A 24,890-nucleotide genomic window follows, 5' to 3' on the forward strand; every position below is an offset into this window, starting at 1 on the left:
TATGGTATTGTGATACAAAGTTGTGATAATGTATCTCCCTTTATATTGTAAATAGGGCCTCCACCAAGCAAAGACAAGGGAAAAGAAAAGCAAGCATGAGAAACCATCAAGAAGCTAGGAATAGCTTTCATGGAGCTTTGCTTTTTATTGTCTTATTTTATTCATATTTTGAATTTTAGAACCTTTAAGTTTCCGTGTTCGACATGGAAAGGTATTTTGGATAATTGGTTGTATTTTTGATAATGGTGGCTTGATTTGCAACCCAAGTCACCCGTTTTATCATTTTATCCTTTGTTCTAAAATTCGTATTTAAATGCTTGCTCTTAGAAACATATGATTATTCACTTAAAGTGATCTAATAGACAAATATAATGACGGGATTCATTATATGTCCACATGCTTAAGGCTTGTGTATGATCATTTACAAAGTGATTTTGAGTCTATGAACTCTTTTAAAAGAATGTCAATCACCAAGTACACTTGCAAAATCTAAAACTATTAGTCAACCTATGAGATAGTTTCTCCTTATACTTCAAATTCATTATTTGTGTATCATATGCTATCTTTGAATCTATAGTGTATTTATTCTAAAGATAGAGTGGGAGAAAAATGAGAACACAACACACGAGGCAAGATAAAATTGTGTACTTGTGTAAATGAGATCTACGCAAGGTAGAATGATTTGAATGAAGGTATATCTATTATAGTATACCCAATAGATGAGATCTATGGTCTCAAGTAAGTTCTATATGACTAAAGAGACCAAGTGAAGTAATCATAAGAGTATGTTCTCAAGATAACTACACGAGGAGACCAAAAGAAAGTTTTGGAATAAAAATGACTAATGTAAAGTCTTAACAAGAGTTTTGACTAGTTTATGATAAGTTTTGACCAATAGTTTCAAATTTTGATATTTAATTAAGAGCCTAAATGAATCAAAGTAACATCCTAGAAAATAAACAAGATTTATGACTAGAGATTGTAGAGGTTGCAAGGATTGATATACCGATATCTTCAATAGCTAAGTTTTTAACCACGCAAATGTCATTACTTAACCTCATTATGAAAATGGAATGGTTAAACCTCCTTCCGAAAGGGTATTTCAAAGGACATGTTCTAGATATTATTTATATTTGAACAATGACATTACTACGTATCATTATGACATGTACGAATTAGAGATTAAAATATCTTTCCATAAGGTTGAGATGAGACCTCTTCAAAATAGGAATTTTGAAAGGATATGATGGGAACATATATAGCTTCATCTTAATAACTTTGCAAAGCAACATACATTCCAATTTTGAAATGTTTTCAATTGAGTAATCAATTTCGAAACATGTGGAATTAAGTGGGAGTTTAGAAATTATCATGTTAAGACATGGAATTTAGTGGGAGCTATCATCCTTTGAATGTTTACAACTCATTACTCATTAGGAATGACGAGTTAATATCTTCTTTCACAAAGAAGTATTTGAGTTTTCAATTTTGGATGAATATGGACTATGATGAATCCAATTACATCAAGAAATATTGGATTAGTATTAAGAAATACACATCGTATCAACATACACATAGGTTATTCATGTAAATGAAAATGAAATTGCCATTAGTAGTCATGGTCGTTCATTGAACCTATGAGCGGTTGATCTCATGATCATTGGTAACTAATGTTTCCGCCATTAGAATAATCATGCACATGTCCAATGGTGAATCATATGCATAAGAGGATGATGATTCATTGGTAAGCCATAATAGAAACGTCATGAATTCTCGAGTAGAATCCGATGAGCGATTTCGGTGTTTGATAGAATGCTCTGTTATGTGACAAGAGGTTGCACATATTAATGAAAATCCGAGCATATGTAAGGATTTATGAGAATCCTAAGCCTTTCAAGCTAAAAAGAGAAATAAGAAGTTTGGAAAGATACTTAGTTGAATAAGAAGTTGCTCAAAACTAATCTTTCCTAATATGCTAAGACTTGTGAGAAGTGCTAGGCTAATCATCTTGACAAATTGTTGCAAGACTCTACAAAACATATACCTAGTACATTGTGTGTGGATGGAGCACTTGATCAGTACAAGTTATATCATTCACCACAAATTCGTTCGTTATGTGATAATCGATAAGGAAGCTCTTTCAAGATAAAGAACCAAAACCAAGGTCGGGAACCTTGATGTGTACTTGGTAAGGTTCATGCTATGAGTGATAACATGAATGTAAAGGATAATACGATTAAGAAGTTTGAACACATGGACACGTAACATGTTAAACTTCTATTGAAATCAACAAGTGTTTACACACTTACGATATGCATCACAAGGTTGTAATCTTGTATTGACTACCCGAGTGTGATGTCGACATTTGTCGTTTGAGTTATTATTAACTCACCATATACTTTGTTACATCCAAACGGGTTGTGGAGACAATTGAACCCCGTTAAAGTGAACATGGATTAGCATTGTATTTGCCCATAGTCACTTTTATGAGGTGACGTCTCGAAGTGACTAGAGTGTGATGCGATTGATGGCAAGTTCAAGTGCCATAGTGTCATGTGATATGACTAGTCGATCACATAGGCAGACTGTTAGGAACTTTTTATCGGGCCTAATGACCGCTTATAGAGTTCTGGCAAATTTATATAGCCTGGTCGTGGCGAGAGCTGCTATAGTATTCAAATGAGTCGATTCTTTTGACTAAAGACTATTCGCCTAAGATGGCACAGTTTCAGATTAACTTTGATTTGTGTTACTACGACCTTCGTAAATGGGGTCAAATGGGCATATTTTGGGTTATGATGGTGTGGCTAGTCGAAGGGAATGAGTGCGATAGGAATTGTCCACCCCTAGTCGGGGTTATAACAATATCTCAGGGCCACTCGAGGAGTAATGAACTGGAAATGCGTGGCCACGCTCGGAATGTATCCATGGTGGATAAATCCGGTCAATCAGTTATTCTCCAGATCGAAGAAACCACTCTCGATATGATCACTTGCAAGTACGACCTGAAAGACACCTTGCATTGAGTGGAAGATAGTAATAGGACAAGAGAATTGGTGACGCACACTTGTCGAGGACAAGTGGGAGATTGTTGGAATATGTGTCCTCCGACAATAATGCGATCACAACTGTTGATCATAATGATCACATGTTTAAGTCTCATTATAAAGAATACAATTGGGAAGTAATATTTACTGTCAACTGGTCCACACATATCGGTAATGATTGGCTGACTAGAGTTTGACATTACTGTCGTGCGACGGTGGTGATCAGTTGATCCCCTAGGTCATACCAATAGGGCAACACTCTTAATTGATCATTTAATTGATCGTATAACGTTACAAGTCAATTAAATTATTTAAAATTGACGGACGATTTTAGAAGTAATATTTACGTGTCTCATTGAAATTTAATTAAATGAGATACGGTCTGAGTAACCGAATTGTTTCATTACACAGATGAAATTATTGTTTAAAGAAACAATTAAAATTAAATGAATTATTATAAATACAATTTATTGTGATTTATAAATTGGTAAAACATTTTGGCACAAGTAATTATGAATTACTAAGTCAATTTTTATATATGATGTATTTTTATTAATACGTTGATTTTTAATATGTTAAAAATACATAACAATTTTATGTGACATATGACATGTGACATATTGACAAAAATAAAATGGATTCCATTTTATGAAAGTGCCGAAATTAAGAGGAGGATTAAGCTAATATTGTGTTGATTATATTAGTGGAGAGCATGATGATTACCTAAAGACTAGCCATGCATTACCTAGTGTTCATTGTGAAGAACAACTCTAGCATGCATTGGCTCCCTCCAATCCCCTCTCCCACCTGGTTTTTGAAGAGGGAAAACCACTTTGGTTTTTCCTCTTATTTTACCTAATATACACAAAATGTTTTGTTATTCATTCATTCAACTTCATTCATCAAAAATATTTTAGAGAGATAAAATATTTTCTTCTTCCTTTTCTCCTCTCTTAAACCGGTTTTTAGGAAACCAAAATCAAATTTATTTTGGGTCATTTTATGATGAATTAATATTGTACTAGTATTCATAATATTAATTTTAATTAAGAGTGTGCTTTGGGTATTAAGCTTTGGGAGAGATCCTATACTTGGATATTTGTTCATCCATTGAGGAAAGCACAAGAACAAGAGAGAAGGAGATCTCTCTTGTGCCCTAATAAACTGAAAATCACAATGTAAGAAAAAGATTTCTTCTTTATATTGATTATAGTTTGCATGCATAAGATCACTATTTAATTTTATGACAAATTAACCTAAAACATATATGAATATGTTAAGTATATAGATCTACTTTTCCTTCAGACACAAGTATTTGAGCGATCACTTGACGATAAACTTACGAACTGTCACAAAACATTCACGTACCAAACATGCGGCCCAATCATCACCGGGTGGGTTGCGGGAGGTGCAGAAATGAGGTATCTACACTAGCTATCCTACTTCTTTTCGCATCTCAAAATAGTAGTCTCCAAGCTCCGACTCAACTCATCTCCTAAATGCATGCATAAGGACATGTATTAAGCTTGATTTCGCTTCTCTTTGGTTCATTCCTGCAAATAAGACAAGAGAAACCAAAGTAGACAATTCGGGGGATATTTATTGCTAAACACTACTAAATATGCATAGAGATGCGTGCAAATATGGTACAAAAAGTTTATATAAAATGCACGCATCAAACTTCCCCAAACCAAACCTTTACTTGTCGCCGAGCAAACTATATGCAAAACTAATGGAGCAAAAAAGAAAACTCAGAGCTAGCTACAAACACCCTTTTAAACCAATTTAATACAACAAACTAACACTTATAGCAAAAACTGTCAAAACTAACACTTATAGTTGTAAAATGTTTATAATAAAGATGAACCGTCGACCTTGCAAGACCTTTAATGACGGACTCTCACGGGTCACTCTTTGCTCATGAAGCAAAGGGTAAGCATATTAATTGTAGGAGAAGAATAAAAATAGTCTCTCACCTAAACTACGACCCACATAAACATGCATGCAACTAATATGATAGACAATTCTAACTACCGTGCACATACATTCCAACCAATCAAGGTCCAGTCACAGCCGAGGGCTTACAAAAGATGGTAAAGTGAGGCAATGGGTAAGAAAAAGGCAAAACATTTATGGAAATGTGAGGCAATAGTCAAGCTAGCTACCTTACAAAACCAAGTGAACCAAATCCAATTCTTACTCAAATGGAAATAAGCACAAGTGCCATTCATCTAGCACAAAAACTCACTAACCAAACCAAACACACTCCTCATAAAGTATAAATAAAGCATAGGAGGGAAATCGTCACAATCAAACTAACTTTTTTTTTTATCTTTCTTCGTTTCCCACGGTTTCTTGTTCTTTCTCTTTCTTGTTCTGTTTTTTCTTCTTCACTTTTTTTTTTTCATTTTCTATTTTTTCTCATCCAAACTTCTTTTTCCTTTTATAAATTACCAACTCCAATCAATATATCCTGAAACAAACTCGACACAATGAAATAAATACCGCAGTAACAAACTAAACAAGCTTGATATGGCAGGTTGAATTTGGATGTAGTTAAGGGTCAAAAGGCAAATTTGGCTAAATGTGGAGTTAATGGGTAAAATGGAAGAAAAGGGAATGTAAGCACCTCCCTGCATGTGACACCAACCACTAACCCGAATGTATGCTAGCAATAAGCAATTGAATTTCATAAATGTGCAAATTAATGAACATGTTATGCAAGGAGTAACTACTCACAATCCTACATGAACCGGTCACAAATGACACCAGTTATTAACCTCTAAAACCTTAGAAGTTATAAGTAATTTGCCAAAATTTCAGGTCAAGTCTATTCGTTCAGCAATATTTTAACATAAACTCGTAGATATGCAACAAGACAATGCTAAAAAGATAACAGTTTAATGCAAGGCGTAAGCAAAGTGACAAATTATAGTGCAATTTCATAATTGAAATCTACTGTTCCGACTCAACCTATATGCAAAAATAGACTTGAATTTTTCGAAATTTTTTATTTTTATGAGATTTTTGAATTTTTATAAAAATAAAGAACAATGCATACAGAAATTAAACGTGATAACTGAAATACAATAAAAACAACATGCAGACATAGATATGGATGCATAACCTCCCCAAACCAAACCGTACAATGCCCTCATTGTACCCAAAAATAGGGAAAGGAAATGCAAACTAAAAAGGAGAGAGAGAAGATGCGGAAAACTCACAAGATAACGTGAAGTAGGGACCTCCCCAAATCAGCCAGCAACAAGGGAGGTCGCTAACAGCTCCATAACAGCATCACTGGAAGCAAACCCAGACAAGCCTACTCGATCGAGAGAGTAGATTACTCGATCGAGTGAAATACCTGTGGAAGAGGTCGACCGAGGTAAAAAGAGTCACTCGTTCGAATGGTCCTGCAGACTACAAATTCCGACTCAAAAGCCAAGTCCAAAATTGTTCACAGTCTATGGTTTGTAAACCAATTATTAAACACGCAACAAAACTTAAAATGTTCGAAAATCAACTAAAAAGAAATTTAAACTCTGGGTTGCCTTCCCGTCAGCGCTAGTTTCAGATAAAGTAGTTGCCTCCCCGGCAACGGCGCCAAAATTTGATACCGTCATTTAGTACCAAAAATAAATACCTAAAACAACTAACAGAAGCTAGCGGAAGCTAGCGGAAGTAGGGTCTGTTAGAAATCTATATCTCATTATACTCAACATATTCAAATATGTTATAATTAATTTAGTCATAAAATTAATTTAGATCTTATGCATGCAAACAAGAATAAGGATAAAGAAGAAATCGTCATTCTTACATTCAGATTTCGGATATATGGGCACAAATGAGTTCTCCTACTCACTTGTTCTTGAGCTTCCTAATATTGGATGAACAAGGATTCAAGCTTAGAATCCCTCCCAAGGAATTATACCCAAGATAACCTCACAAAAAAGATTAATATTATTAATACTAGAACAATATTAATCTTAATAAAATTGACCCAAAATATTGAATTTTGTCTCTTGATTTTCGGTTAAGAGAAGGGAGAAGAAGGAGTAATATTCTCTCTAAAAACTCTATATTTTTAGATGTGTTAGAATGAAAAATACACTAGTATGCATGTAGTGTATAATAATCAAATTATAGAGAAAAACCCCTGGCCTTGCTCTATGACAAAACCGGGTGGGGTGGGGTGGTAATGGCCAATGCATGATCAAGGTGCTCTTCACAAAAACAACTAGGTTTGCATGGCTATCCATTAGGTTAATGATTATGCTTTCCACTTAAAATAATCAACACAATATTTAGCCTAATACACCCTTCATTTCGGTCCATTTAAGATAAAATGGATTCCATTTTATCTTTGTCAATTTATCAATTTGTCACATGTCACAAGTCATGTAAAATTGTTATGCATTTTTAACATATTAAAAAAACAACGTATTAATAAAAATACGTCATGTACAAAATCGACTTAGTAATTCATAATTACTTGTACCAAAATGATTTACCAATTATAAATCACAACATCTTGTATTTATAATAAATTATTCATTCAAATTCAATTGTTTCCGTAAACAATAATTTCATCTAAGTAATAAAACAATTCGATCACTTAGACTGTATCTTATTTAATCAAATTATAATGAGATACGTAAATATTACTTCCAAAATCGTCCGTCAATTTTAAGTAATTTAATTACCCAGTATCGTCATACGATCAATTAAATAATCAATTAGTTACCCTTTAGGTATGACCTAAGGGGATCAACTGATCACCACCGTCGCACGACAGTAATGTCAAACTCTAGTCAGCCAATCATTACCGATATGTGTGGACCAGTTGACAGTAAAATATTACTTCCCACATGTATTCTTAAAATGAGACTTAAACATGTGATCATCATGATCGACAGTTGTGATCGCATTATTGTCGGAGGACACATATTCCAACAATCTCCCACTTGTCCTCGACAAATGTGCATCACCAATTCTCTTGTCCTATTACTATCTCCCACTCAATGCAAGGTGTCTTTCAGGTCGTACTTGCAAGTGAACATATCGAGAGTGGTTTCCTCGATCTGGAGAATAACTGATTGACTGGATTTATCTACCATAGATATCTTCCGAGCGTGGCCACGCATTTCCAGTTCATTACTCCTCGAGTGGCCTTGAGATATTGTTATAACCCTGACAAGGGGTGGACAATTCCTATCGCACTTATTCCATTCGACTAGCCACAGCCATCATAACCCAAAATATGCCCATTTGACCCCATTTACGAAGGTCGTAGTAACACAAATCAAAGTTAATCTGAAACTGTGCCATCTTAGGCGAACAGTCTTTAGTCAAAAGAATCGACTCATTAGAATACTATAGTAGCTCTCGCCACGACCAGGCTATATAAATTTGCCAGAACTCTATAAGTGATACGTGCATTTTATATAGTCTTTTTAGCCTATTTTATGCACGTATTTCTATGTTTTTATCGTAGTTTTATGCTACGAAATGCCCCGAATATGCTGCTTTGGTGTATTTTGTCTTAATTGCAGGAATGAACCAGAAAGTAGCGAAATCAAGCCATTTACCGTCCGTTTAGCATGCATTTGGAGGAAGAGATGATTTGGAGCGGGGGAATATTGCTGTCTTGGGATGCGTGATGGTGTTTCGGGCGCTAAAAGGACAAGTCAAAGTCAATTAACGAGAATGATGAGCTGCTGAAGTCAAGATCCACTTGATCGAGTAGTTTCCCACTCGATCGAGTGGTTTTAGGTCCTTAAATAAGTCGATCGAGTGGTTAGTTTACTCGATCGACTAGTTCTTCATATAGCCTTACTCGATCGAGCACATTCTTAGTCGATCGAGCAGGTTTTGAGTCAAGTTCACTCGATCGAGTGATTTAGCTACTCGATCGAGTGGATTTCGCTGACGGGTTGGGCTTTTGAGCTTTAATTCGTTATTAGGTTTTATAAACTCGTTTTTCCTATAAATAGGAAGACGAGAGATGAGATTAGGGGGCTTCCTCTCTGGAATTACTTTGCTTCTGTTACTTTTACACTGCTACTTTTGCTACTGTTCTTTTAATTCCGGATTAATTTCAGTAATTCTTCTTCCCTTATTCTCTTTTAATGCTTATTTCTTCTTTAATTATTGTCATTGCCTATTTAATTATGCGTAGCTAATTTCCCGTAGTATGTTAGGATTAGGGAAGCCGTGGTAGCAATGTTTTAACTGACTTGAATAGGTTAGACTTGCGGTAGGAATTGTATTAGGCAATTTAACTGTTATCCGGTCGAATGAATGCATGCAGGAGACCATAAATTTAGTTAACCCCGACCTAGATCAAAAGATTGGAAGGGAAGGCTTGCTTAATTACAATAGGGTATTGCAGTGAGGGCGAAAGTTAAGCTGTTTACGCTCTAGGGCGGTTTAAGGACCGAAAGGTGACGACCATAGCTCTTCTTATCAATAGTTTAATCACCTCGGTATTCCGATAGTATAAGATCGATAGCTGCCACGGTGAGACCGACTCTAGCATACTCCCTTTTCTTCGTTAATTTCTCTTTTTTTATTTCCTTGCTTTAGTTTTTAGTTTAGTCAACACAATCAATTCAACCCCCATTTGTGACATCAGACGGATAGAATAGACAAATAGATAGTACACCGCCTCCCTGTGGAGATCGACCCTACTTACCCGACTTTGTTAGTAGTACTTAGGTATTTATTTTTGGTACGAAACGACAATATCAAATTTTGGCGCCGTTTCGGGAGGCAATCTATTATTTATTTGTTTAATTTTATCATTTTTTAGCTTCAAGGGATTTTTCCTTGAGGCCGTTCTAATCTTTTTCCTTGAGTCTTTGTTTTGATAGGCCTTTGCAGTACTACCTAGACAGTTCTAGGTGAAAGACCGTCAAAGGGAAGGCTTGAATACCTTTGACCCATCACCGATGTCCCATTATATGGAACAGTAGGTGATCCTCTGACGGAGATGTGGTTCTGCGAGCACAATGCAGCGTGTAGTTGTGCCGCCACATCCACCCTATCAATGGCCGCCGCAACAAGATCCTCCTGATATACAAGAAGAAGAGATTGCGGAGTCAAGTCCTTATTGCGAGACACTTGCATCTCAATTGCAAGATCATGATAGACGCACTTCTTCGCGACTTGAAAAGCTCGAATCGACATTGCTCGGTTATACCGGTGAGATACAAGAAGAAGAGGTTGCAGAACTGAGGTCTTTAATGGAGATACTTGCATCTCAAGTGCAGAATTATGATCGAGTGAGGCAAGAGAGTGATAGACGTGCGGATGCTCAAATCCTTGAGCTCGAGTCTGTAGTTGCTCCGTTAGCAGCTGAGATGCAAGAAGAAGAGGTATACCTTGTTGAGAGCGGTTTCTCCCCTGAGAAAACCGTGTTGCCCAATGCCGAGGATGACCTCTATGACTCGGATGACGAGTTCCTATCATATTTCACTGTCCCACGTGAAGATTTCAGCCCTGTACAGGAGGAATCACTCGATCGAGTGACTAATACTGGTCGATCGAGTGATTTTCCAGGAGAAACAGCTCGATCGAGAGAAATTGCTGCCCGATCGAGTGGAATTCAGGAGGAAGTTGGTCGATCAAGTGACTATCCTACTCGATCGACTGACTTGGCCATAGGGAGCTTTGGTTCGTCATTTGGGTTTGATTTTGATGACGATTTCGATGACGATAATGGATACGGTGAATCTTCCCTATTCAAAGCCGAGTTGGATGCACTTGAGGCTGCGATTTACGGGACGAATTCCACTAAGAAGGGTGTCAAAGAGGCAGCTGAGTCGGTAATTGCTCCTAGCACGGAAGAGGTAATATCTTCCTTTGTCGATGATTCCGTCATTGAGAGTGACCGACACGAGATAGTAAACGATAATTTATTTATTGTTTGTTTTAATAGTAAATTGCCTCAGTTGACTTTTGCTGCGCATCCCAATGCTTTACCCTTCCCGAGGGTCGTATAATTTGACGATTTTTCACCGTCCTTATCATTTTAATTTCGTTAATCTGAAATGGAGCCCTACTTTATTGACAATTGCTCCCGCGTTCCTATATTTTGTGGATAAATTTAGGAGCGCCCATAGGAAATTTGTTAGACTTAAATGTTTACACATTTTTATTTCCTACTTTGCTATTCCACTTTGGTGCTACTTACTTTTTTGTGTAGCACATGCGCAGCTATTTGTGATTCTTTCGCTCGCTTTGAGCTGTTTTGATTGTATTTGATTAGAGAGGCTTGAAGAAAAAGAAGGTCGAGTGGGACTGATGAAGCTAGCGCTACCCGGAGGCAACCCGGCGATTTTATTTTGCATTTTTATTTTATTTCAGTTGTAATAAATGGTTCTTATACCATAAAACTTTCTCAGTATGCTTGTCTTGTTAGTTTGCGGGCTGTTTTTATTGCGTTTTTGCAGGTATGCACTGAGGATTACTCGATCGAGTACTTTTTGTACTCGATCGAGAGCTTTTTCTGCTAAATTCACTCGATCGAGTGATTAATCCACTCGATCGACCACCTGCAAGACGAGAACTACTCGATCGACTGGTATCTTACTCGATCGAGCAGTTTTAGACGCCCATTCTACTCGACCAGACACTATTCTTCTAGATCGAGTATTTTTGATTTGGATTAGCTTCCTGAGACGGTTTTCCGGGCCCTTAGCAACCTCCCATTTCATGGTCGGTTTGGGGAGGTCCCCTTTATTCGCGCTATCTTGTGAGTTTTCCGCATTTACTCTCTTTCTCTTTCAGTTTGCATTTCCTTTCCATGTTTTGGTACAATGGGGGCATTGTACGGGTTGGTTTGGGGAGGTTATGCATCCATATTTGTGTCTGCATATTGTTTTTATTGCATTTCAGTTATCACATTTAATTTATGTTTGCATTGTTGTTTATTTTCGTTAAAATTCAAAAAATTCAATAAAAATCAGAAAATTGTTAAAAATTCAAAAATTTCATGTTTATTTTTGCATATAGGTTGAGTCGGAACGGTAGATTTCAGTGATGAAATTGCACTATAATTGTCTTTTTGCTTGCTTTGAACTTTTGTCTTTTAGCTTTGTCTTTTGCATAATCTACGAGTTAATGTTTAATTTAGCTGAACGAATAGACTTGACCTAAAATTTTGGCAAGCTACTTATAATTTCTAAGGATTAGAGCCTTATAAACTGGTGTCATTTGTGACCAGTTTCATGTAGGATTGTGAGTAGTTGCTCCTTGCATAGCATGTACATCAATTTGCACGTATATGAAATTCAATTGCTTTTTGCCATCATACATTCGGGTTAGTGGTTGGTGTCACATGCAGGGAGGTGCTTATATTTTCCCTTTCTGTCACTTTTACCCATAAACTCCACATTAGCCAAATTTGCCAGTTGACCCTTAGCTACATCCAAATTTAGCCTGCCTTGTCAAGCTAGTTTAGATTGTTTCTGCGGTATATTGTCTATTGTATCAAGTTTGGCTTGTATCTTTTGATTCGGAGTTGGTAATTTATGAAGAGAAGGAGGATGAGAAAAAAAGAAATGAAAAAGAAAAATAAGACGTGAAAAAGAAGAAAAAAAAAGAGATGTTGAAAAAAAAGAATTCGAAAAAAAAAGAAGAAACCGAAAGAAAAAAAAGTGAAAAGAAAAAAAAAAGAAAGAAAATTCGAAAAAGATGTCTGGTTATGAGACGGTTTCTGCTCCTATGTTCTATCTTACATCATTTGAGGAGTATGTTTGGTTCGGTTTGGTGAGATTTTGTGCCAAATGAAGGGCATTGTGCTTAATCCATAATTGAGTTGGAAATGGATGTTGTGATATGGTTTTGTTTAGGTACTAGCTTGATCACCTATACCTCCACATTCCCATAAATGTTTTGCTTTTTCGTACCCATTGCCTCACTTTACCATATTTTTTTAAGCCCTCGGCTGTAACAGGACCTTGTTTGGTTGGAATGTATGTTTGGTAGCTAGAATTGTCTATCATATTAGTTGCATGCATGTTTATGTGGGTCGTAGTCTAGGTGAGCGACTATTTTTCTTCCTCTCTTATATATATATGCTTACCCTTTGCTTCATGAGAGAAAGAGTGACCCGTGAGAGTCCATCATTAAAGGTCTTGCAAGGTCGACGGTTCAGCTTTATTTATAAACATCCTATAACTCGTTTGCATTTGACTATCTGCTATAAGTGTTAGTTTGCTTGCATTAAATTGGCTTAAGTGGGCATTTGTAGCTAGCTCTGAGTTATCTTCTTCCGTTCCTTTAGTTGCATTTTAGTTTACTCGGGGACGAGTAAAGGTTTGGTTTGGGGAGATTTGATACGTGCATTTTATATAGTCTTTTTAGCCTATTTTATGCACGTATTTCTATGTTTTTATCGTAGTTTTATGCTACGAAATGCCCCGAATATGCTGCTTTGGTGTATTTTGTCTTAATTGCAGGAATGAACCAGAAAGTAGCGAAATCAAGCCATTTACCGTCCGTTTAGCATGCATTTGGAGGAAGAGATGATTTGGTGCGGGGGAATATTGCTGTCTTGGGATGCGTGAAGGTGTTTCGGGCACTAAAAGGACAAGTCAAAGTCAATTAACGAGAATGATGAGCTGCTGAAGTCAAGATCCACTTGATCGAGTAGTTTCCCACTCGATCGAGTGGTTTTAGGTCCTTAAATAAGTCGATCGAGTGGTTAGTTTACTCGATCGACCAGTTCTTCATATAGCCTTACTCGATCGAGCACATTCTTTGTCGATCGAGCAGGTTTTGAGTCAAGTTCACTCGATCGAGTGATTTAGCTACTCGATCGAGTGGATTTCGCTGACGGGTTGGGCTTTTGAGCTTTAATTCGTTATTAGGTTTTATAAACTCGTTTTTCCTATAAATAGGAAGACGAGAGATGAGATTAGGGGGCTTCCTCTCTGGAATTACTTTGCTTCTGTTACTTTTACACTGCTACTTTTGCTACTGTTCTTTTAATTCCGGATTAATTTCAGTAATTCTTCTTCCCTTATTCTCTTTTAATGCTTATTTCTTCTTTAATTATTGTCATTTCTTATTTAATTATGCGTAGCTAATTTCCCGTAGTATGTTAGGATTAGGGAAGCCGTGGTAGCAATGTTTTAACTGACTTGAATAGGTTAGACTTGCGGTAGGAATTGTATTAGGCAATTTAACTGTTATCCGGTCGAATGAATGCATGCAGGAGACCATAAATTTAGTTAACCCCGACCTAGATCGAAAGATTGGAAGGGAAGGCTTGCTTAATTACAATAGGGTATTGCAGTGAGGGCGAAAGTTAAGCTGTTTACGCTCTAGGGCGGTTTAAGGACCGAAAGGTGACGACCATAGCTCTTCTTATCAATAGTTTAATCACCTCAGTATTCCCGATAGTATAAGATCTGATAGCTGCCACGATAGACCGACTCCTAGCATACTCCCTTTTCTTCTGTTAATTTCTCTTTTTTTTATTTCCCTTGCTTTAGTTTTTAGTTTAGTAAACACAATCAATTCAACCCCCATTTGTGACATCAGACAGATAAATCGACAAATAGATAGTACACCGCCTCCCTGTGGAGATCGACCCTACTTACCGCTGACTTCTGTTAGTAGTACTTAGGTATTTATTTTTGGTACGAAACGACAGTATCAATAAGCGGTCATAAGGCCCAACAAAGTGTTCCTAATAGTCTGCCTATGTGATCGACTAGTCATCACACATGACTCCATGGCACTTGAACTTCCCATCAATCGCATCACACTCTAGTCACTTCGAGACGTCACCTCATGTAAGTAACTATGGGCGAATACAATGCTAATCCATGTTCAATTTAACGGGGTTCAATTGTCTCTACAACCCGTTTGGATGTAACAAAGTATAAGGTGAGTTAATAATAACTCAAACGACGAATGTCGACATTACATTCGGGTAGTCAATACCATATTACAACCTTGTGATGTATATCGTAAGTGTGTAAACACTAGTCGATTATAATAGAAGTTTAACATACCATGTGTCCATGTGTTCAAACTTCTTTTATTGCATTTTCCTTTATATTCATGTTATCTTTCATAGCATGAACCTTACCAAGTACACATATAGGTTCCCAACCTTGGTTTGGGTTCTTTATCTTGAAAGAACTTTCTTGTTGTTTATCACATAACCAACGAATTTGTGGTGGATGATATAACTTGCATTGGTCAAGTGTTCTACCAACTCACAATGCCCTAGGTATACGTTTTGTAGGGACTTGCAACAACTGTCAAGATGATTAGCCTAGCACTTCTCATAAGTCCTAGTATATTAGAAAAAATTAGTTTTGAGTAACTTCTTACTTTAACTAAGTATCTTTCCAAACTTCTTATTTCTCCTTTTAGCTTGAAAAGCTTAGGATTTTCATAAATCCTTACGTGTGTTCGAACTTCAATATGTGCAACCTCTTGTCACATAACAGAGTGTTCTGTCCAACACTGGAATCGCTCATTAGTTCTCCTCGATAATTCATGACTGTTAGGCCCAAATTAGCCTGGTCTGACTGTAATTTAGCCTAATCCTGTTAGGCTGAATGAAGCAACCAAGGACCGGACAAATCTAACTACTATTTGGCAGACGAAGGGCACCACAAAATAAGCAAGCTACTAAACCCTAGAAGAAAAGCCTGATGGTAAGTGCAGAATAGCCTGGCAGGATACTTAAGCAGGCTGGATCAAGTTGAAGATCAACAAGACGGTTATATAAAGATAAATGCTCACATCCTATTCTCAAGGAAGACCAAGTCTAACTATAAGACTACATCATTCCCATGAATTAAGACGTGCAAAAGGCGAGAGCCTAAAGATTAGTTAGAGAAGAACGAGTCAACCGGATTAATAGGGAATGTGCCCTATTAATCAGGTAACAGCTCCGACAATTGAGAAGAACGTTGAGATTGAATACAACGTTAATATTTGTAGAACTATAAATAGCATGACCTAGCATTTGTAAAGACATTGATGATTCATTAGTTATTTACAATTTATCTCTCACTATTTCCTGAATATTCAATTATATACACGAGTTTGTACTCAGTTTATCAAAATAATACAAGTAATATTCTTTATACTTAGTCCTTCCTTGTTATTTACTCATAATATTATTCCAAACTTATAGAACTAGATACCCTAATTGCTCTATAATCAAGCCGGATCCTTTCAGGGAAAATCCTGCTAAAACAATTGGCGCCCACCGTGGGGCATCTAGTTCATTAATAAAAAAATTCCTTTTGCCATTCTTCATTTAATATTCACATACAAAAATGGTAGAACTCACCCCAGAACAACAATTGGCGGCTGCCTTGGCTAAAATCAAAGAGTTGGAGACAATTCAAGAAAAGGCAAACCCAAGCGAAGTGAAATCGAGATCGAAGGAATCGAGTCTTACGAAGAAAAATTGGAAAATCAGGCTTCAGCCTCCAAGACCAGATTCGAACCAGGAACCCCATTCTCATCCATCATAAAAAACACTGACTTTTCCAATTTTGGAACTCCGGAGAAGGATACCCTATCCGGCACTCAAATCATTCCCAATGATGAAACAAAAAAAACTGAAGCAGCAATAATGATGGCTATGCTTCAGGAAATTCAAAAACTCCACAACAAAATATAAAATATACCGGAGTGCCGGACCGTGGTCAAGTAGAAGTTGATGGCTTCGCTTACTCACCCTTTGCAGATGAAATTGAAAAAATTGATCTCCCCAAGAAATTTACCGTCCCATCCATGAGAACTTATGATGGAACGTTTGATTCACAAAATCACGTTGCCATATTCAAACAGAAGATGTTGGCTGCCTCAATACCCAGAGAACTCAGGCAGTCCTCAATGCATGTGTCCGCATGTGTAAAGGCTTTGGTACAACCCGACTGGAGCAAAGCATTACAATGGTTCATCAATCTCCCAAATGGAAGTATCAAGAATTTTGCAGAATTGGTCAATGCCTTCAATCAACAATTCGCAATCAGCAGAGACATGGCCAAGAGACCCAAAGAACTGTTCGGGGTAAAGCAACTTCTGAAGAATCTCTCAAAGAATTCCTGGCAAGATTTGTCAAAGAGAAGGTAGCCATTCCCAGGTGTGACGAAGAGACGGTAGAAGCCTTGGCAAGGAGTCTGTGACGGTGACATCTATGCAGACTTAACCAAAAAAGCCCGCCCAACCTTTGCCACTGTTCAATCCATCGCCTTAGAACATGTCAGATTGGAGGAAGATCTCAACTTCAGAACAAACTCGTCCTGAGGAAAGCAAGGCTATGGACACACTAACAGGAAAAGCTCCTACCATAAAGGAGGCAACCCCGGATCAAGCACCCTATTCCGGCCCGAACGATCCGAAGTCAACATGGCACAAGAACAAAAAGGTAACCTTTCTAGCCTACCAACTATTCCTGAATATAACTTCTCTATAAATCTTTGCGGCAGGATTAATTAAACGCCCGGAAAGCTTGGGGACACGGTCGGATGGCCCAAAAATCCGACAACCCAGGAAAGATCCAACGAGATGGTGTGACTTCCACCAGGACATCGGGCACACCACAGAAGAATGCATCCAACTCAGGAAACAAGTGGCATACCTCCTAAAGAAAGGTTATCTGAAAGACTTAATCCAGCAGCCAAAGAACAAAGTTGAAGGACAAAACAAGAGAGATTCAGGGAACGACAGAGATCCTCCTCCTCCTCCCCCCATCTATGAAGTCAAGTTCATAAATGGAGGATCAAAAATCTGTGGTCTAACCTCAAATTTTGCCAAAAGAATATCCAGGGAGTTTAGACTTTAATCCCCCCTTAGATCTAAGTCATTACCTACTATTACTTTTAATGACTCAGACTTGCAGGGAATATCATATCTACACCATGACTTCTTGGTAATTACCATGCAAATTGGCACAGCTAAGGTATCAAGAATCCTGATAGACGGGGGCAGTTCAATCAATTTGGTGATGCTTGACATCCTCAAAGCTATGAAGATAGATGAAGAGAAAATCATCAAAAAATCCAGCGTCCTGGTTGGGTTCAGCGGAGAAACAAAGAACACCCTGGGAGAAATTAGCCTGCCAACCTATGTGGAAGGCGTGGCTTCCTATGAAAGATTCGGAATAATGGATTGCCTATCCTCATATAACGTAATCCTGGGCAGACCATGGATCCACAACGTCAAAGCAATCCCATCAACATACCATCAATGTGTGAAAATACCAACCGAATGGGGGATAACCACCATCAGGGGAGAACAAAGGACGGCTCAGGAATGCTACACCCAGGCTTTGAAACCCTCAAAGTCAGGTAAGTCCCTTGCATAGCAATTAAAGTCACCTGTCAGGAAAGAATATATTGCACAATCATAGATGGAAACAGGAGAGGTCATTCTGGACCCAGAATTCTCTGACAGGAAGGTACTTGTAGGGTCAGATGCACCAGACTCGGTCAGACCCAATCTGGTCAGCTTTCTCAAAACTAAAATGTCTTGTTTTGCTTGGTCACATTTTGATATGACTGATATAGATGCTGATATTATAACCCATAAGTTAAATATTGACAAATCCTTTAAGCCTGTACAACAAAAAAGAAGAAAATTTGCTGCAGAGAGGCATGAAATCATCAACCAAGAAGTTGACAAGCTATTGGACATAGGAATGATCAGGGAAGTAATGTACCCCGACTGGCTTGCAAATGTAGTAGTCGTCCAAAAGAAAAATGGCAAATGGAGAGTCTGTGTAGACTACACCGACCTAAACAAGGCATGCCCTAAAGATCCATTTCCCCTGCCACACATCTATGCAATGGTGGATGCCACTGCAGGCCACGAGATGTTAACATTCATGGATGCCTCGAGTGGATTCAACCAAATAAAGATGCACCCTGCAGATCGGAAAGTACTGACTTTCATCACCGAAAGAGGAATATCTTTGTTATCTTTGCTATGCCCTTTGGATTAAAAATGCGGGTGCAACCTATCAAAGGTTAGTCAACATGATGTTCAAAGATCAAATAAGAGATACCATGGAAGTCTACATAGACGACATGGTAGTCAAGTCAAAAAAGGCAGAAGACCACGTCAAAGACACTCGGAAGTAGCCTTCCAAAATCGGAGAAATTCATTATGAAGCTCAATCCACTGAAATGCCATTTTGGAGTCTCAGCAGGAAAATTCTTGGGCTATATGGTGACAAAAAGAGGAATAGAAGCCAGCCCTGAACAGATCAAAGCCATCCTGGAGCTAGAACCACCAAAGACAGTCAAAGACATACAAAAGCTGACTGGAAGAATAGCAGCCCTGAACAGGTTCATTTCAAGATCGTCAGAGAGGTGCAAATCATGCTATAATCTGCTAAGGAAAAACAAAGACTTTCAATGGACCCCTGATCATCGTTTTGCCTTTGAAGACTGAAAACATATCTATCCTCTCCTCCTTCTTTGTGCAAAACCAGTCAAAGATGAACCCCGACAATATAATTCGATCCACTTTAAATCTTTGTCGGTGCGAGTCCTGGTCAAAGAAGCGGACGGACAACAACACCTTGTCTATTACGTAAGTAAAAGTCTACTGGATGCAGAGATCAGGTATGGCCTGCTTGAAAAATACGTTTTAGCTTTAATTATAAGTTGCACAAAATTAAGACCATACTTTGAAAGCCACCCTATAATAGTCAGAACCAATCTTCCTATCAAGTCTGTACTTAGGAAACCAGAATTGTCCGGACGAATGTGCAAATGGTCAGTCCAGCTAAGCACATATAACATAACATTTGAACCAAGGATAGCAATTAAGTCAAAGGCATTAGCAGACTTTGTGGCTGATTTTAGTCCAACCCTAGAACCCGACCTAATAAAAGAAGTAAATAGACTGACCAACGACCAAACAGACCTAGAATGGACTCTATTTGTCGATGGTGCAGCCAACATGAGGGGCACAGCCTGGATTAAAGGTATGTATTGACCTTGGTGTACAAAACCTAAAGGTACGTACTGATTCCCTTCTTATTTCAAACCAAGTAAATGGAGTATATACTGCAAAAGACTCAAAAATGATGCTTTATTTGGAAGTTGTCCAAAATTTAAAATCAAAATTCCGCAATTTTAATATTGACCAAATTCCTAGGGACTTGAATACCCAGGCCGATGCCTTAGTCGGCCTAGGATCCAACTTCAATCCCCTTGACTTTGATAAAATACCCATCGTACACTTATTAGAACCTGCAATAAACAAACAAGATGAATGTTTCCCAATATATATTGCCAATTCATGGACGAAACCTTACTATGATTGGATACAACAAGGAATCCTTCCCCTAAATAAGCAAGATGCTAGAGCACTCAAAATCAAAGCTGCTTCATATACTTTTATTGACAACGTGCTTTTTAAGAAATCGCAGGCAGGGCCATACCTCAGATGCCTGGAACCACAAGAAGTGAAGATATTATCGAAATCCATGGAGGATCTTTGTGGAAATCATAAAGGCGGAAGGAGCCTGGCAAGCAAGGTACTCAGAACAGGTTATTATTGGCCCACTTTGAGGGCCGATTGCCTGGAATTCAACTCTAAATGCGAAGCTTGCAGGATTCATGGACCATATATCCATCGTCCATCTGAGGAACTACATTCCATATCCGCACCCTGGCCATTTATGAAGTGGGGCATGGATATAGTAGTGAAACTACCTCAAGCACCCGGACAAAAAGTTTTTATGCTAGCAATGACTGACTACTTCTCCAAGTGGATAGAAGTTGATTCATACAGGCAAGTCAAAGAAAAGGATGTCAAGCATTCATCAAACACAACATCATACGTAGATATGGCATCCCCTCTGAAATAGTATGCGACAATGGCACGCAATTCGTGGGAAAAAGAACAGCAGCCTTCTGTGCTCAATGGAACATCAACCTGGTAACCTCCACGCCAGGATATCCAAAAGCTAACGGCCAGGCAGAATCCAAGAACACGTAATAATCACCGCATAAAGTAGAAGCTAGAAAGAAGGAAAGGCGGATGGGTCAAGAGCTCCCCTTGGTCCCTCGGGCCGATGTAACCACGCCTAAAATATCCACAGGCCAAACCCCTTACTCCTTGGTCTATGGATGTGAAGCAATAATCCCAGTTGAGGTTAACATTCCATCTGCCAGATGCAGGCTGAATACAATAACGAGCAATATACCTCTAATGGAGGACAACCTGGACTTGACGGAAGAGCTAAGAGATGCGGCCCAAACATTAGATTGCGCAAACATATCAAAGCAAAGAGTTGCAAAAAGCTACAACAAGACTGTCAAAGCTAGAGTATTCAGGGTAGAAGACCTTGTTCTCAGAAAAGTTTTTCAAAACACAAAAGAAAAGAATGCTGGCAAACTGGCCCCAACCTGGGAAGGTCCCTACCTGATTGACTCAATAGTCGGCCAGAGTGCTTATAGATTACAAACCCTGGACGGCGAAATGATCCTAAGAGCTTGGAATATTGCACACTTAAAACTACTTCACATATAAAATATATCTCCCAGTCCAGGTATAATCTTCATCTTAACATTTCTTGCCTGACCTGATATGAAACTAAATGTAAGATATTTGCCATTATATGAATAAATGCCTTATATAATTTCTTCCATTATGTGCCCAAGTACTTGTCAATATTCTCATATTTCCTTTTACCGAGTATAATTTTCAATACTTGTTTTACATACTACACTTTACTTAAAACAAATTTTAAAGATTGGGGGCCACCCCACTGATATCCAACTGATACCCAACTTTCAGTTGCAAAAACAGACCTTAAAATATAGAGCTCAATTTAATATACAAATCTGGAAAACCTTTTCCTGGCTTGTATAACGAAGATGGGTCATAAGCCCTCCAGACAGGCAGGGGACATAAGCCCTCTAGACAGGCAATAACCCCACCCATAACACAATGATAGGCGGCGGATCTAGCGCAAAAAGCTGCCCGATCCGATCGAATAAGCGGCGAGATCCAAGTACACATCCAACACCACAAATGTACCATATCAAAACACAAAAAGAAACCAACAAAGACCAAATATTTATTCATCCAAAAAAGCCGGCCTTACCACATACCTAATAATTATCCATTCCAGGAACATCCCCCCTGGATGGGCCAAAACATACCTAATAAATATTCATTCCAGGAACACCCCTGGACGGGCCAAAACGAAAAGGAAAAACATGAATCTAAACAGGCTTCGAACCTGTAACCGACTCACAACCTTCCACCATTTCCTGATCACCAGATTTCTCCTTGGAATGAGGAGAATCCACTTCTTCTTCTTGACCCATATTGGCCAAATCAGATCTTTGGGTGTCCAGAGTGTCTCATCCCGATCCGGATCCCAATTAGCCGGTCGATTCCGGATCCCTCAAAGCATCAACCCAGCCTTTCCCAAAGAATCTTTGGCAAGATCGCAAGCCGCGCCTCCACTAGCTCCTTTTCAAAGACCAACCTCTTCATTTTTCCTCGGTGATCCTGCATTTCCTACTTCTCAAAGAACTTGACTCTTCCTTGGCGAGTCTTGACTCTTCCCTTCTGACCTCCAACTCTTGCACGACAACTTTCTCGGCGTTTTTGCAGCCACCTCGCAAACCAAAGCGACCCTGGATGCCTCTCTAGTTGACCCGGTGAGATTGAAGTACTACCTCATTATCCCTGGATGTGTGCAGCTCATGGTTAAGTTTATCTAATTTCTCTTCCAAGCCAGAAATCCTAGCCAGGCATCCCCGAGTGACAAGCGGTGACCAACCCAGCGTCAATCCCTACGAGAAAAACAAAAGAAAGTCAATCGGCCAAACACAAAGCAACACAAAGCAACACAAAGAACACATAAATATTGAAAAGTCCCTGTGCAACTAACCTCCTTAGCTTGGGAAACAAAGGTGACCTTTGTCACAAGGGAAGACAAGATAGAAACCACTTTAGTAGAAGATTCATTATCGGATAAAAGCGGCGCTCATACCCCAGGAAAAATCATTTATCTGCGCCCGGGCAAAGATCCATATCGTCAATCCGAGCGAGACACACTTCGATTGGTGAGCCGAATAGGCTCTTTCTCTCTCCCTTCTTCTTCAGAATAACGACTTCCCTCCTCCTTTTGGAAGCCTGAACAACCTCGATGATACTAGCACGGGCGGTTCGGGGAGGGTGGACATCGAAACCAAAACATCAAGCGTCATGTCACTCCCACTAGCCTCCTGGCTCTTGGACTGTTCAGCAATCCTAGCAACCCTGACCTTCAAGTCTTTGGCGTAAAGCTGGCCAACCTAGCAGAAGACACGAATACTGAATATATAAAGAATATACATAAATATCATAAGAGAAGCGATAAGAAGACAACAATCGACATAGAGACATATAGAAGACATACAGGAAAGAGCAGTGGAGCTAGGCTTGCCTTTAGGTACTTTAACCACACTCATCTTAGTCTTCATATACCGGGGCAATAAATCCCTGCCCAGACTAGCAGGCCAAGTCCTCTCTTCCTCAGGAATAGAAAGAAAAGCCTCTATCCTTGAAACAACCTCCTCGTCAAGAGGGTCGAAGTTCCAATCAGGAGCTACAAATATTACCAAAAATGCACAGGTAAAACTTAAATATCCTAATTTCGTATAATATAAAATGCAAATTAAGAGTACAGGAAACCTACCACTCTCCAAAGGAGAATATCTCAAATAATCAAAGCCTGACCCCAGACTTTCAGTACGGATAAACAGGAAAGTCTTCGCCCAGCTTTTATCATCTCCAGAGTCCAGGTTAGTGATTAATGGAGACATTTTTGACTTAATTCTCAAATTGAAATGACCAGTAGAAGGATTTTTCATATGATATACTGCCTTTATATCATTAATAGTAATTACAAGTTTATGCTTGGCACATAAATTTTCAATAGAGTGGATAAGTTTCCAAACCATTGGCATGATTTGGAAAGGTGATACTTCCATAGCACGAATAGTATCAATCATTAAAGGAGTAAAAGGTAACTTACAACCTGCCTTGAACGCCCATTCATAAATACAGAACCAACCAGGTGACACCCAATTAGCTCGATTTGGACAAGACTAAGGAATCCAAACCTCGGTCGAATCAGGAATTAATTTTTTCTCCCTTAAAACCCTATCATAGTTCGTTTTCAATAAGTTTTCTTCAGGGAAATAAGGATCCAGAGATTGAAGAGCAGAAAAAATAGTCTCTTGATATTTAAAAGCTATAGCACGAGCAGGAGGATCAATTTCAACCACCTCCTCCTCATGGACATCTTTGGGTTCAGGCTCAGCAGCAGCTTTCTGGGAAGCAGGACGCTTTTTGGCTCCCATATCCTTTGTTGTTTTGTTTATCGTGATGAATTTTATTTAATGAGAAATTATAAGTCAGCAAACTAGAGTTCCTGGGAAATAGGGGAGAATTTTAGAGAATATTTAGCAAGGAAAGTGGAAGAAATTTGGTGAAAGATAAACTCATCACAAATACCGTATTTATAGAAGAAGAGTAACGGTGCAAAAACCCTAGAAAACGCAAAACTGTCAGCATGACAACATGCAGTTAGCCGTTGCAGTGTTTAACGGTCACTAGAAGTCTAAGAGTCCTTGAATAAATGTGATTCTTTTTATTGTTTAGCCCGGTAAATTGACATCTCACCCCTGGCTTGATCCAGCACGGGTAAAATGTCAAGGGGCAATTGTTAGGCCCAAATAAGCCTGGTCTGACTGTAATTTAGCCTAATCCTGTTAGGCTGAATGAAGCAACCAAGGACCGGACAAATCCAACTACTATTTGGCAGACGAAGGGAACCACAAAATA

The sequence above is a fragment of the Silene latifolia genome, unplaced genomic scaffold (assembly GCF_048544455.1).
Source record: "Silene latifolia isolate original U9 population unplaced genomic scaffold, ASM4854445v1 scaffold_79, whole genome shotgun sequence".
Taxonomy (NCBI): Eukaryota; Viridiplantae; Streptophyta; class Magnoliopsida; order Caryophyllales; family Caryophyllaceae; genus Silene; species Silene latifolia.